Here is a 12569-nt window from a genome sequence, read left to right on the forward strand (position 1 = left end):
GGTCTCTTGGTATGGGATGAGAATTTAGGAGGTGTCTGGTCCACATCTGTGACCGGGGCTTCATAAATACGTGATGACTGCTTCCTCACCCCGCACACACACACCACACACACAGGAAACCTTGCCAGAACCTCGGGGGCTGTTCAGTGAGTTCTGGCAGCAGGGCCGCTAAAACAGAAGCTGGAGATGGGTAAGCTTGTCCCTCCTGGTTTTGGTTTTCATTTCACTCTCTTTCTAGTTTTCCCCGGGGGACTGTGAGTTTCATCCGTTGTGACTCAAGAAGCAGGAAGGTGCTCAGCGATCGCTGTGCCAGCCGTCCTCAACTCTGATGGCCAGTGCTTCCCTGCTTTTACTTTATAACCATCCAATGACAAGTGTACGCAGCGGCGAAGATGCTGGGTAAGACATGCTCGTGGGCACAAGTGGCCCCATAAAGAGTGGGAAACAGCAGAACTGGACCTGAGAGAAAACCACTGGCCCCTCCGTGGCTGCTGATGTCAAGGGGTAGGATCTGAGGGCTGGTCCCAACCCGGGGAACCTGAAAGAGGCAAGGGTTTCAGGCTAGTGTATCTGAAGCTGCTTCCTTGTATATCTGACGCTGCTTTTTAAAAAAAAAAAAAAGAAAAAAAAATCTTTATTTTGTTTTCAAATACAAATATAATACTTGTTCATTATAAAAAATTAAACAATACAAAAAGTGTATATATTAAAAAAAAGATCCCTGCACCATTCCCTTCTCCCTGCAATGTTAGAAACAGGTTTGGTGGGCTTCCCTGGTGGCGCAGTGGTTGAGAATCTGCCTGCCAATGCAGCGGACACGGGTTTGAGCCCTGGTCTGGGAAGATCCCACATGCCGCGGAGCAACTGGGCCCGTGAGCCACAACCACTGAGCCTGCGCGTCTGGAGCCTGTGCTCCGCAACAAGAGAGGCCGCGACAGTGAGAGGCCCGCGCACTGCGATGAAGAGTGGCCCCCGCTCGCCGCAACTAGAGAAAGCCCTCACGCAGAAACGAAGACCCAACACAGCCAAAAAAAAAATAATAATAAATAAATAAAATTAAAAAAAAAAAAAAAAAAAAAAAAAAGAAACAGGTTTGGTGTAAACCCCTCTAGTTCCATTACTGTACATATACGAACATAGAGTTTGGGACTATTTTTAAAATAAACATAGGATTATACATACATAATATTCTACACGTTGCTTCTTTCACTTAACAATAAATTATGAATACTGTTCCATTTCAGTGTATGTAGATCTATCTCATTCTTTTTAATGGTTCCATAAGATTTTATGGTACAGATGTACTATCATTTTCCCACTTTTTCTTCTATGGGTGGATTTTCAAATTGTTTCCATTTTTTATTCTTGTAAGTAATATTGCAAAACAACACTTTTATTCACTTCTTTGTGCACTTTTCTTTTCTTTTTTTTTTTTTTCGGCCGTGCCGCGTGGCTTGCGGCTTGTGGGATCTTAGTTCCCTGACCAGGGATTGAACCCATGTGCTCGGCAGTGAAAGTGCAGAGTCCTAACCACTGGACCACCAGGGAATTCCCTCTCTGTGCACTCTTACAAGTAACTCTAGGTGGTAAATTGCTGGGATCAGAATTCCTGGGTAACCCTTTTCTTAGTGGGTTAGTGGCCCTTTCTTCTCTCCTGTTTCTATGTGTCAGGGAAGTAGGCAGCATCCATCAGTTAAGGACAGGTGGTTAACAAACACTACACTAGTTATTTGCTATAAAGACTATACTTGCCCTCAAGGTGCTTATAATCTAGTTGGTGCAAATGGGTGGATGGATAAATAGATGATCAAGGAATCTCAAAATGACCTTGGGATCAGAAGGGCCCTGGACGTCATTTATTCCAACATAGCACTCAATGATCCTGAGGGATGGCCATCCAGCTACTTAACAGGATGGTCTTGGCATCAAAAGATCTGAGTTTGAATCTTAGTCTTAACATTCTGGTGTGTAACCATGGGCAGATCTCTTAATCTGAGACTCAGGTATCTCATCTGTTAAATAAGGATCCTCAAACGTACATAACAGGATTTTACAGGACAATTAAATACAAGAAACAATGTTTAAATGCCCAACAGAATGCCTGGCACACAGGGGATGCTCTAGAAACATTAGCAGAACCTCCAGTGAGAGGGAAGCTGTTACAAGATGAGCAGTTCTTTCCGGGACTGGAATTGCCAGTTGTTTGACAGTCCTCGCCTGTGCAGAGCTGAAACCCACCAGCCAGCAGCCCTAGTGTTGGAAGGAAAGTCTGCAACAGGCACTGTCAAAGGAGGAGGGGAGCATCCCAAGAGCAGGGAGGCAGAAGCGGCCAGCAGGAAAAGGACCACCCATGACAGGGGTGTTCTTTGTTTGTTTGGGGTTTTTTTTGGCTTCACCTTGCATGCAGGATCTTAGTTCCCTGAGCAGGGCTCGAACCCGTGTCCCCCGCAGTGGAAGCACAGAGCCCTAACCACTGGACCGCCAGGGAATTCCCGAGGGGGTTGTTCTTTGAAGAGCATTCTGCACACGCCATCCAGCCTCTCTCTCCTGGCAGTGCCTCAGCTCTGAATGGACTCAAGAATGACCCACCAGTGCACAATGGACAAGGACCCAGAACTCCTCGGCACCTAGAGCCGAAATCAGTTGTCCTGTGGAGATCTTTGGGTGTTTTCAACAACCTGCTGCTATATGTATACACAGAATTACATGCTGGTTGTCAATAATAATAAAAATAATGACAGCTATTATTGTTTGCTATGTATTAGGTACATTAGGCAATGTTTGCTATGTATTACTTCTTGAATCCTCACAATAACTCTAGTATCATTCCCCTTATATGGAGGAATAAATTGAGGCTCAGTAGGTCAAGTAATTTTCCCATGGTCACACTGCAAGGAAGTGGCAGAAGCAGGATTTGCACGTGGGACTCTTTTATGTCAAAGTCCATACTCTTAACCATGACACTGAATCCATTTTCAAATGATTCAAGCTTTAAAAATTGGGACCCCAATGCAGAAGCTGCCACAAGCCAAAGGTTTGTTAGTGAGAAACCCAGGGACTGACCCAGGAGGAAGCATCTCAATTAGGAAGCATAAATACAGCCAGCCTAAGTTTTGGAAAAAGCAACTTTAAAATGGCAATGGGGATCAAAGACTCCAAGCATGTGGCAGGCCTGTGTTCCTTAGCCCACCCATGCCCAGCACAGCTGGACCCATCCCAGGGACCAACAGTATGACAAAGTTCAAATTCACCATTCATTTTATAAAGCCTGGCTCCAGGCTTCTTGAGCCTATTTTACTGTTTTTTGTTTTTGTTTTTAATAGCAAAGCGTTGAGCATCAGTTACTAAATTCATAAATACGGTTATTACTTTGTCTCCAGGCCCTGATATAGGGCATTGTATAAACTTTAAAAGAAAAGTATTACAACGACATTTTCAATTCAACTTTCAAATCCTTTGCATGAGGAGAGCCAATAGCATATAGAAAAGATGCCACTGGGGCATCACTGATCCACAGAGGCAGTTACTCAGGAGAATGGGGGGCGGGGTAGTATTGAGAAAAACCTCAACCACTTCATTTTCTACAATACACAGCAAGGAATTTTTAATGTATGTTATATATAAAAATTTCATAGGGTCACTGAAATCTGTAGGTTGGGGTATTCTGTGTAACTGAATATTCTGATTAAGTGGGGGCTGCAGTGTGTACCACTCAATAACGATCAGTTTCCAAAGATTATAGTGCCACTAACTGCCCTCAACACTAAAGTCGTGCCAAACACAACCAGCTTTCTTTGATGAGTCAAAATGCACTTCTGGATCTTGCCAAGCCTTGAGGTCATCATTGCAAGCAAGGTCTGCTTGTGAAAAACTTCTCCTTATTTAACTTTTCGGATTGGATTCTGAGCAAGGAGCAGTTCCCTGGGCTATGGTCAATCCTGCTGCAACACAACCACTTCCCTCCTCTGTTGGTTGGTAACTCTGCTTTTCACAGGTGGGACTGGCTTCAAGCAGGGTCTACCTGTTTTCGGAGATGGAGAAAGACGGGCTCAGCCTCTTTGGAAGGGAAGAGGTGTCAAATTCATTGTAGTTATTGGTGACTGGTCCTGAAATTGAGGAACTAGTTTGAGGAACTTCAGAATAAACAAGAAACCCAAACAACTTGGCTTTCCACAGAAGGCTTCCAATGTATGGGGGTAAATGGAAGGAAGTACACAGTCCAGCTCTGCCCTTTGGCAGTGGCACCCTGATCATGGCCTCGTTTCAGATGCTGCCCTACACATCCTTTGACAGACTGGCCTGAGTGAGCAGCTTGAGGACATGTCCCTTTCAACACAGGGTCACATTCTTGTCCTCCCCCAGGAAGGGAGGAAAGGGTTTGGGACCTGTGGTATGACAGGGAATGTTCGTAGAGGATCTCTGGAAGGCAGACTCTTTATTTATATTTTTATTATTATTTTTAAAAAATTTTATTTTTGGCTGCGCTGGGTCTTCATTGCTGTGTGCAGGCTTTCTCTAGTCGTGGTGAGCAGGGGCTACTCTTCGTTGCGGTGGGAGGGCTTCTCATTGTGGTGGCTTCCCTTGTTGCGGAGCACGGGCTCTAGGCGTGCGGGCTTCAGTAGTTGTGGCACACGGGCTCAGCAGTTGTGGCTCGCGGGCTCTAGAGCGCGGGCTCAGTAGTTGTGGTGCATGGGCTTAACTGCTCCGCGGCATGTGGGATCTTCCTGGACTAGGGCTCGAACCCGTGTCTCCTGCATCGGCAGGAGGATTCTTAACCACTGTGCCATCAGGGAAGTCCCTCCATTTCTAATCTTAATTGGCAATAGCATCCTCATTTGAGGCTGGCAAAGCCCCCTTCCTCCCAAGCCTCCCACCTATCCCTAGTATTGACCAGGACTAATTCTGTTCTGATAAAAGGAAATGTCGCAGTCAGCAGAAGGTGGGTGGTGGATCTCAGATACAACAGCTCTTTGCACTTATGGAGGCCACCATCTAGATGTGACATCGAGCTTTGCCCACGAGAAAGAGCCTCTTCACTGAGAGGAGCTGGACGGATCCCGAGGGAATGACGCCCAACTACTCTGGGTCTTCTGGCTACCTGCACACCACAGGTAACACAACAGGAGAAAGATGCAGAGGAGCTTCATGGTGCCCAGTGGGTTTGTAGCCTCACAATCAATCATTCATAGCTACTGAAGACCCACTTTGGGTAAGATACTGCCTGGTGAGGTAGGACAGTGACCTACAGGTGTAGGCAACCTTTGAGACTTCCGGGTAACCCTGCCCAGAATTGTATTTTCTTATCAACCTTCACCTCCTTTTGGTTACACGAACCTCATGGTACAAGAGAGTGTCAAATAAATAGCTTTCTGTTTACTTTTTCTTAGACTCAGAGCAGCTGCCGCTTTGGCTCCACCCTCCCCAGGTCTGGCAAAGCTTGAAGAAAGGCCGGGAGTGATGGGATTGGGTGTGGATATGAAGGAGGAGCTAGTTAAAAAAATACAATTCCTACTCCAGGAGTAGTTCTTTTGTTCAAGGAGCAGCACAGCACAGTGCAGAGAGCCTGGACCTTAGTTCAGATTCTGCAATTAACTAGCCATGTAGCCTTGGGCAACTCAGCTTCTTGGGGTCACCATTTTCTCGTTTGTAAAACAGAGCACGCAAACGGTTATGATCACTTCCAGGCTATAACTCAAATAGCTCTTTCTTGACAGAGTGGTTCAGGCCTAAGGTCACTTAGCCATGCCCACCCAAAGTGACTGCTGGCTAGTCCAGATGGATGAGGTGTGGGTAGGGGGGGCTGGAGGGGAGCCTGCAACAGATAAAGGAAACAAGGTAATACTAGCTCTTCCCCTGTGGCTTCAATAAAGTCAAGCCCACCTGGTGGTGTGATCTGGACATTGCTTAGAGAGGTCCTTGACCCTCAGCAGTCAAGTTCAACACCAACTGCACTGGTCTAGAACACAGAGTCTGAACAAACTTTTTGCCTTGAAGGACACCTGGTCACGGCTTTAGTGGTAAGAAGGTCAGAAGGCACAGCATCCAGAAACCGGGTGGAAGAGATGGCTCAGGAGTTCCCTCTGCCGCTTCTTTCTTTTCTTTTTAAATAAATTAATTTATTTTATTTATTTTATTTTTGGCTGTGTTGGGTCTTCATTGCTGCGCGTGGGCTTTTCTCTAGTTGCGGCGAGTGGGGGCTACTCTTCGTTGGGGTGCGTGGGTTTCTCATTGCGGTGGCTTCTCTTGTTGCGGAGCACGGGCTCTAGGCGCACGGGCTTCAGTAGTTGGGGCACGTGGGCTCAGTAGTTGTAGTTCGCAGACTCTAGAGCACAGGCTCAGTAGTTGTGGCACACGGGCTTAGTTGCTCCGTGGCATGTGGGATCTTCCCAGACCAGGGCTCGAACCCGTGTTCCCTGAGTTGGCAGGCAGATTCTTAACCGCTGAGCCACCAGGGAAGCCCTGCAGCTTCTTTCTGAGTCCAAACACTGGTTCCAGAAGTGTGGCAGGCTCAGAATTCCAAAGTTTCCTGAAAGCCAGGGTTGAATCTAGCCTTCCTAATCACTGGAGCTCTTCAGAGCCTCCAACTCAGGTGGCGAAAAGGAAGGCAGGTAGAAAAGGGTTCCCCAAAAGGCCTTTCACACCAAAGTATGGTATGTATCTCTCTGCTTTTTGCCAAGGGGTTTCCCAGCTCCCTAGAGCCAAAGCTCTCCTCCTGCTTCTTTGTTGACTCTCACTGGAAGTGGGCCATTTTCCACTCTCAAGGTGGCTGGACTCAAGAGTGCAGTGACACTGCTGATCTGGGCTCTGTGCCGGGTCCACATGAACCCCCTGCCGGGGGATCCATCTCTCTGTCAGTCCGCAAGCCCCGGGAGCCTTCGGTTTGCTTCCTTGCCCCTGCCTCCAAAGTCCTTGGACCGAAATGAACATGACCTTTGGCAAAGGGCTTCTCAACAAGGTCTGTTCAAGACTTCCTCTGCAACTGAGCTGGGGAATAAATCGCCTGTCACCTACACCCCTGCAAGGGTGACTCACCTTCCAGAGAAAGTGCTCTGCTCACCTAAGCAAAGCTGCCTGGAAAATGACTAAGGCGCCTATCAAATGCACCCTGTGGGGCCGACCAGTTACCAAGCCGGGCCCAGACACACTCTGCCTCTCACCTGCAGCCTGAAGTGAAGTGTGGAGCTGCCACTCCAGATCTGCTGGTTTCATTTTCATCTGAACCGAGCTCCACACGAGGCTTGACATCCGGTGATCTATTTTTTCTAAAAACTAGGTTCACTTTAGAAATGACTCTTTGGCCACGAAGGAAGCTTCCCCAAGAGAAAACAAAATGTTATTTAAAGGCAACGTCAGCCTGGTGGGAGCCTGTATTTTTGTTTTGTATTAAGAAGGGGAAAAAAAAGAATTTAAAATATAATGTGAAACTGGTTTTTTTCTTGGGTGATTTAAAGGGAAATCTGCAAGTCCCTGACTGCGGATCCAGGGCCCCCAGACTGGCAATAAGGCGACAAAGCGTAGTGAGCTGAGGCTGCCACATGGTGGTGGGAACCTTGCCCCACAGAACCCAGGTTTCCCTCCTGGTCTCCCAAACAGAGAAGAATGAGTCCTTGCTGACTTATATTCTACACAGTGTTTTCCTTTTTTTCCCCTCCAGAGTTAAGGCTGGGACCCACTTTGCTGCACGGGGGACACAGGACGGCCCTAGAAAGGCTCAGCTCTGCCTCTTGCCAGAGTCCTGGGAGGGCCGAGGGTGGCCAAGGGTTAGGCTCGCCAACTCTGACCAGGCAGAGCTGGAGCTTTTTTAGACTCGTTTGGAGGGTGGTAAGGGCAGTATTTAGTGTAAGACAGGGAAAACCTGACAGCTAAACCCTCTAGACAGAAGAAATGTCCCCCGGGAGGTCCTGCTGAGAAAATGACTGCCCTTATCAGGCAGTGTGACCCTTCCTGACGTCATCTTACAGAAAACAGGTCTAGTCAAAGTGGTAATCGGCAACTACTAGTACTGCGATTACTACTACAACCACCATCAGCAGTTATAGCCATTGTGTCCTATGGCTTATTCTGTGCCAGGCACCGAGCTCAGCACTTTACATACATTCTCTCCTTTTCTACTCAAAACAACACCATGAAGTATTTACAGACGAGGCACCCAATGCTTAGAGAAGTGAAGTGATTTGCCTGAGGTCACACAGGCAGACAGTGGCAGACCTGGACCTGACCCGACAGCCTAAACCCCCAAGTTGGATACGAAGATGCCGTGGACTTGCTCTACCGCTCCAGGCAAATCACTTGACCACTCTGCTTTAATTTCTGCATCTGTAAAACGGGGATAAGCAGACTCGCCCAGAGGATGCTCTATTCATCTTTTAGACTTTTGTTAATAATTATTATGGATAATCAATATCAACTAATAATTAATTGCTAACACTTATTAATTAATACTTGTTAACATAAATAGATAAATAAAGCAGCTACCCTGGTTTAGTTATATTCAAAACTGACCTGTTTTGGAAAAAAAAAAAAAAGAAAACAACTTACCCTTTCATGAGTAAGTTAGTAGAAGAGGCAGTGAACTAGATATCAAGAAACGTGGGTTTAGCTTCTAGGCATGACACTGATTTCCTGAGTAATCTCATCCCCTTTATTTCTCCTTACTAGGCCTCACATTCCTGATCTTTGTCCCTGCCTTTCTTTACGGGAGTATTGTGAGAAAATACAGAAAATAGCCACTAAGTACCATTACTCTGGATGCCATATAATTTCAAGGGATTTATATCAGGAGGATAAGAGATTAAAGGGTATAAAATAGCAAGGGCAAGGGGATCTTTTTTTTTTTTTTAATTGAAGTATAGTTGATTTACAATGTGTTAATTTCTGGTGTATAGAAAAGTGATTCAGTTATACATATATATATATTCTTTTTCATATTCTTTTCCATTATGGTTTATCACAGGATATTGAATATAGTTCCCTGTGCTATACAGTAGGACCTTGTTGTTTATCCATTCTATATGTAATAGCTTGCATCTTCTCATCCCAGACTCCCAATCCAACCCCGCCCCCCCACCTTGGCAACCACAGGAAGGGGATCTTTTAAACTATTGATAGAGTACAAAGAAGGGTGCACAGGCTGCTGAGAAAAAGTGACTTTTCTCTGCATTGTCACTCAGGCAGTAAGACAAGGCCAGAACTGAAGACCCCAAATCCAACATACTTCAGTGTCTCGCTCAGCTCAACTGAAATGTTCTACCACACGATCTGCCCTATGTTTGGCCTTCCACTTCTCATCTACTGCTTTCAACATTTCAGTCAGCATCGCCAAGCAAATGCAAAGCCTTCACACGTGCATCACTCTAAACGCTCACCTACCCCTTGAAGGTGCTCAACCCCCATTCCTTCTCCTGCTGAAGGATCTCAGGCGTGCAGCGGCCAGAGAGGCTGGCTTATCCTTAAAGCTCCCTAAATCCACTGACAGGGAACTGTCCCCCTTCCCGCCAATTTCACGTTGGTGCCATCAAAAGTGCCCATAAGGCTCAGATGTTTCCAGTTTAACTGAAATACTAAAATGGGGCAAACAGGAAGCATCAGACACAACTGCGGTAGTGACTTATTAATCATGAAAGCAGAATTTTAGTTGCATTTTAACCTTTTGCCAGGAAAAAAAAAACACCTCTGAGATGATGGAAGCCATTGGTACAAAAGATGCTGTCTATGTGTGTATCAAGCTGACTTACACTTTTGATTTAGGACTGAATTTGGTTTTAAGATTGCTTTCTTTTTTTTTTAAAGATTTATTGATTGATTGATTGATTGATTGCTATGTTGGGTCTTCGTTTCTGTGCTAGGGCTTTCTCTAGTTGCGGCAAGCGGGGGCCACTCTTCATCGTGGTGCATGGGCCTCTCACTATCGTGGCCTCTCTTGTTGCGGAGCATAGGCTCCAGACGCGCAAGCTCAGTAGCTGTGGCTCACGGGCCCAGTTGCTCCGTGGCATGTGGGATCCTCCCAGACCAGGGCTTGAACCCGTGTCCCCTGAATTAGCAGGCAGATTCTCAACCACTGCGCCACCAGGGAAGCCCTTCAGATTTCTTAATTACTCTCCCAGAAAAAACATGTGTCAGGTCAACCAACATTAATCTCTCAGCTCTTCATCAAGGCAGGCAGGCCTGTTAGGAAAGCTCATGTGCTGTCCATCGAGACAGGAAAAAAAATAGGAAATTAAAAGTGACTTTGCAGGCCAAAGTGATAGGACACTCTTAAGAGGGTGCCAACAATGAGGAAAACAACCCTGGATCGGGCTTTACCTCTTTCGCATATCTACAGATCTCTCACCAGACCCTGGTCAGGATGAACGGTTACCACGCACCAAACAAAATCACAACAGCTGCCTGGAGTTGGACAACCAATCAGGGCAGGCCTGCTTCTCAACATTAAGTGATATACAAACACTCCAAGCAGATCACAATGGAGTCAGTGTTCAACAGGAGAACCAAAATGAGGAACCAAACCTCCGTCTGTTGAGGCGAAATGGCCAACCAGACATTTTTGTTTAATAGATGAAGGCTCATTTGGCAGGGTCTCTGTGGTGCCGCTCCCGCAAACTCTAACTGACAATACCAGGGGCGAAAAACCCCCTTCAGAACTAACTACTCCTTAGACTCTGAAAACAGTCAGAAGGTGACCTAAAGCTTGGCGGCTTACTGCTGTCTGATTTCACAAAAGTGCTGGAACATATACCTGGGTATATATTTCTAAAATTGAAGTCAGAGACTAGTACTTTTACTTTGAGGCCTTCTGAGAAGTTCACCACACCCTTCAAAATAAACGAGGATGTCCTCAAGGTGTCTGAAAATCTCAGATGTCTGGCATTGCTGCACCAAAGGAACTGTCTTTGACATCACTTAAAAAACACCAAGAGTAAATCCAAACACTTTGTAACACAAGCACCTGTTCTCTCATGTTAAAAGCATAAATACCCCAGCAAACACTTCTCCCTCTGTCCTGCATCTTAAGTCCCATAAATGTGGTCCTGGTCCAGGGGAAGGAGCCTGGGAAAGACTCCAGTGGCCCAGGTTCAAGTCTTCACCCTGAGTCCTAGCTATGAGGCATTAGGCAAGATCTATTTACATCCCCGCCCCCGACAAACACACACCTGCCTCAGGTGCCTCACCTCTAAAGCAGGACAATACTAACTATCTTATCACATGGACATCTGAAGGGAAAAGGAGGTTACAAGTATGAAGATACTAAGTAAAAAACACATCACTAATGTTAAGATACTATCTCCCTCTACTCTTTCAGAAAGACCATGTTTCTAGTCAAGGGGTTTTCAACATTTTTCCTGGAATAAACTTCAGACTTCTATTCTGTATTAGGCCCCATCTCTCATCATTTAACTTCATTTGCTTTTCAAGTTCTTAATCAAGGGACAGGTACTCACTGTCCCCCAGTTAAAAAATAATAATTTTACCATTTACACCACTGATTTCTGTCTCTTTTCTCCATTCATCCCCTAGTCCACCCTTAGGACCGAGAGCAATATTTTAACTTCAATTAGGAAAAAACGGCTTTTTCTGAAGTTATCCAGCACCGAGGAGGTTCCCGGGCAGGTGGGACTCTCTGTACTTTACAAGTGGCCTCCTTCTGCCTGGTGCCGGTGGCTGCAGGCTGCCAGGGCCACGATGGGCTTCCAAGATGGGATATTTTATCTGAGCTGACAGATAAAGTCCTGAGTGGAATGGACAGAAGAATTACAGAGGGGTCAGGGAGAGAAAGAGGATGCTGCGAGTAGCCTGCACTGCCCCGCTGGGTGCCAAGGGCAGGTTCTGCCTCTTCTCCCAGGCTCGGGGTGTGACCCCAGAACTTCCCAGGAAAGGCCTGAGAGTTTCACTGCCCGGACAGGTGGGAGGGCTCACGGACCCGGCGCACCTGGGCGTTAGGCACCTTCTGCCCGGTGCCGAGGTGAGCCCTCATCCTGGGGGGCATCCAGGGAACAGAGCAGGAGGGGCAGGCCTGGCGGTGGGGCAGCTTGGCGCAGAGAAACAAGGATGTTGGAGAAGGGGAAGCAAGGCGTCCCTGCGCGCGCTTCGGGCGAGCGTGTGGCCTGTGGGTGTGCTGGTTGAGCACGGCGTGAGACCGTGGCCCTGGCAGCGTGAGTGAGAGAGCGCCGGCGGCCGGCCGCCAGGGCCGAGGGCCCGCGCGCGAGTGGGTCCCCCGGCCGCGCCGCCGACCCCCACCATTCCGTGGCGGCGGGCCAGGCCGCAGCCCGGCCCCGGGTTGAGGAGCGACCCATCCCCTCTGCCCCTCGCCCCGGGACTCGCTCCAGTCACCTACCGGCCGAGCGCCGATCTCCCCACCAGCGAGTGTCGCGCTCCCTTCGTCCACGATCTCCTGCCGCCGGTCGCCGACCGCTGCTCTCAGGGCCCACGGTCGCCCCGCCCCGCCTCGGGCCCCGCCCCCTCACCGCCTTCCCGGCCGCCCCCGGGGCCACGCCTCCGCCGGCGGCAGCAAATTTGCCTCGCTTCGCGCCTCCTTGCTTTGGCCTCACCTAGACCCTTGGCCCCGCCCACTC

General features: G+C 47.8%; 1 protein-coding gene across 3 annotated transcripts in view; it reads right to left on the reverse strand.

Annotated features, from left to right (window-relative positions):
• Positions 1-12432, reverse strand: part of MAP3K14 (mitogen-activated protein kinase kinase kinase 14) — a 42297-nt gene extending 29865 nt beyond the window's left edge. For all 3 annotated transcript variants that reach the window (XM_082371447.1, XM_082371446.1, XM_082371445.1), the window contains exon 1: positions 12332-12432. The gene's annotated coding sequence lies outside the window, so the exon portion shown is untranslated. The remainder of the gene's footprint in view (positions 1-12331) is intronic.
• Between the last annotated feature and the right edge of the window lie 137 nt (positions 12433-12569).

Source organism: Balaenoptera borealis, assembly GCF_965194805.1.
Source record: "Balaenoptera borealis genome assembly, chromosome: 20".
Taxonomy (NCBI): Eukaryota; Metazoa; Chordata; class Mammalia; order Artiodactyla; family Balaenopteridae; genus Balaenoptera; species Balaenoptera borealis.